Source organism: Rosa rugosa, chromosome 5 (genome assembly GCF_958449725.1).
Source record: "Rosa rugosa chromosome 5, drRosRugo1.1, whole genome shotgun sequence".
NCBI lineage: Eukaryota > Viridiplantae > Streptophyta > Magnoliopsida > Rosales > Rosaceae > Rosa > Rosa rugosa.
This window is the reverse complement of record NC_084824.1, coordinates 30,495,222-30,499,009: the sequence shown is the minus strand read 5'-3', so window position 1 is coordinate 30,499,009 and position 3,788 is coordinate 30,495,222.

Genomic DNA, 3,788 nt, shown 5'->3' with positions numbered 1-3,788 from the left:
GTACAAATCTGGTTTCAGTTAAATGGACAAGGAACTCCCACTGAAGTCTTGTCAATAACAAAGTAAACATTAATTAAAAGGGAATGAATGTATACTCGCCAGCCGCTTAAAAGAGAAGTAATATTTCTTCAAAACAAAAAAAAATATGATACATGTGTCTGAAGTAGTTGAGACGCCCATGACATTATCATTGTACGTATGTTGTCTAGTTAAGATCAATGGAAATGAAGTACTTTATCTTCTTCTTTTTTTGTTGCATGGGAGCATTAAGTAGTTTGTCATTTTTAATCTAAGGTAATAAATTTTCAGAGTATAAAATAATCGATAGACGTCTTTTACGTAACTCACTATGTATTAATTGACACGATAGCAATGTTGTTATGACTTTAAACACTTGTTCATATGATGTAGAGTTTTGTATTAAAAAACCGTAGGAGGATTAGAATCAGTGGCGGAGCTAAAGTCAAGCTTGGCTAGCTTTTTCCATACCATAGCCAAAGAAAAAATAAATAAATAAATAAGAAAGTCAAGCTAGGCTTGTGGCAACTCCTGATGTACTTCCCTTGATTTGAATTCGAAACCCGCGGATGGTTAAGTTTAGCTACTAGTTAAGAATTAAGAATTAGTAATGGATCTAAACCCTACTAGTGTAATAGATTTGCCTAACAAGTTTTATAATATTGCATATAGTGGAGAGTTGCACGTAGCAATAAAATTCATAATGTAACTATATGACTATAATAAGACCCTGCTGGGAACTTGGCATTGGGTGAGACTTGAGAGATTTAATTAAACTATTATTACAATCAAAGTTCTAATGAAATGTCGGAGTCAAGCTAATTTGCTTCCTAAAGTCTAAACCAAAAGCAAAAATTATTGGAAGAGTATCTTTAGGGCAGCTTAGTTTATCAGTAAACTTAACCATCTTTTGGGTTTGTGAAGACTTGTCACTACAGCTAGGGGAAACTAGGGCAAGAAACACATGATCCATCTTTCTTCAGTCTTTTGCACATGAAACTTTAACTATTTCCTGTACATATTTTGGCCATTATATGTATGCTCGATTAGATTCATCTCTAGCTCGCAGCTAAATATGACTTACCCAAGTTTTAAATCATGAATGATTATGAGAACCTGGCTTAGATTCTTATATATATTTATATATAATGGTAAAATATTCATATTCGTGGCCTTATGATGTGTACGTTAGGTAAAGTGTTTGAATAGCTTGTACCAATTATTGCATTATTATTTTTGTTTTTACTTCACATTTATGCGAAAGAATATTCCCAGTTTCAAATAGAGTTGGGGCAATGTTAGAAAACTTAATCAGCTGGTTGCAATGGAGGAGATCGAACCTCTTATCTAACCTAAACGGAACCTAATTCCAGCCTATAGCTTATATATGGTTTTTTTTTTTTTGAAAGGAAAGGAAAAGTTCATTGAATTAGCGATTGAAATCGCTCATGAGGGCATCCCAATGGGGAGCATACAGAAGCCAGAACGAGCCTGACCCTAGAGCTAAGGTAGAACAAATAAGAGGGTGTACTACACCAACTAGTTGTTCTTGTACAATAAGATATTGCTCTGAAATTTTCCTAGGGAAACTAGCAAAAACTATAGGTAGAGCCTCAGCCTCCTCAAAATAATTACCAACAATAAAATTGTCACGACCTTGAGATTTATAGACTAAACCATCAGAAGTTGCAATCTGGATATGCAAAAAATCGGCAAACCAATCAAAACTAAATTCATCCCAGCCTAAAGCACGATGCTCGCCAAGGCACGCAATTGTGGTACTCACAGCGTGTTTACACTGAGAATTCTTATAGAATATAGAATTGAGTTGTCTACCAGCCGGTAAACGCAGCACATCCGATCGAATGTAAACAACATAATTGAACACAGCGTCATGCACTCCTGGATCCCAAATCCAAGCCCAGAGACCCAAACTCCTTGAGACCGGATTTGATTTGGACACCCAACGTTGGGTTCCCGGATCCAACCATCGTTCGTTACCTGCCTTCGGCGTCGTCTGCCCCCAACACATCGACCAAAAAAAGCAGCCTCCTTGGATTATTGACTCTGGCGCCGACTGCATCCAGCCCACCATCGCTGGCCACTGCAATGACGACGCTGCCAGTACCAATCCCAACCACCAGATCAATCCCCAGCCGCCGCTCTTCACCAGCACAGCCAACAGTCCAGTTCCCCCATCGAAAATCCACCAATCCCTGTAGGAAGGAAGGCGCTGCCCGAGCCCATACCCGGATCTCCTCCCTTGACCATGGAAACATCCCTGCCGTGGTCGCAGCCTGAGGTTGAGCCAACCAATAAGTGCTGCCAAGAAACGTGTAGCCTGCGATCCTTCGAAGCGAGGAGTGAAATGATCAGCCGCTTGGCATGATCGTCGAGATGAGAATGGTAGAGGTGACGGGGACCTCCCTGAAAGCCACCTAAAGGAGGCGGCGCTAGGATTTTGAGAGAAAAACTCTCAACTTTCATCTTTTTATTTGGAATTTTCATTTTTCTTTTTAGTATAGCTTATATATGGTTGAATTGCTAGTTTTGGCATTATTATTGGATAAAATTTCGGAGTGTAGATCGAGTGATGGAAACACCTCAAACTGTATATATGGTATTATGGAAACATTTAGTAAGTAATTAGATGTTGTTTTGATGTGTCTGGATGGCGTCTAAATCAGTTTATACATGCATAGTCCTAGGCTATATTCATATGGTGGCTCTATTCAGACCTCCACATTTGCTATATAGACCTCCATGAAATTTTGTAAAAATTTAATTACTATTATGGCCCTCCAAAAAACAGCAAAAAGAAAAAAAAAATCCAACTTAATGAATCTAACCTTGCATTGCAATTTTTCCCGTCATCACCCTCTGGATCATCCTTTTTGTTCTTTTCATCTTGGGAAAAACTCACAAACAGTACCTGAACTACGAGCCACTAATAACTTTCGTACCTCATGTCACGCCCCGGATTTTGAATGATAAATTCAAATCCGAAACCTGAATAATTACAATTACAAAAAAACCAAATCTCGAAACTTCGAGTTCATTATTACAATTCACTCTCACAATATATTATAAAGCTCAAATGAGCATAACACACCTCACAACTTACAATTGTTGTAAAACTCTAACAATTGCTCTAACCGCACGATCACCGTCCTGGTTCTCCTGTCCTGTAGGATTACCCGCTACACAATTTGAATAGTGTACCGGGAGTTGCAACAACACAAAACCCGGTAAGCTTTTTACAGCCAGTATGAGTAAACAAGAAAGAACTGTTGATTTATTAGATTTCAAGACTACCACAAACCCACGTTACTTTCTCACTCTCATATATATATATAGACACTTATGAGTTACTCTCAATTTAGCTCATAAGATCACTCACTCTCATATATATATGTAGACACTTATGAGTTACTCTCAATTTAGCTCATAAGATCCCTCACTCTCATATATATATATAGACACTTATGAGTTACTCTCAAATTCGCTCATAAGATTTCCCAACATTTGGTAGACAGACTCATATATATATATAGACCCTTATGAGTTACTCTCAATTTCCCTCATAAGGTTACCATATATATATTGACACTTATGAGTTACTCTCAATTTCACTCATAAGGTCACTCCACATTTGGCAGACAGACTAGAGCTCTAACTGAACGTAACCACTCGTCCGGCCACAGACGTGATTACGATTTAATACTATTAATAACCACCAGCCCGGTACGAGAGCGTGATTCACTAATAGA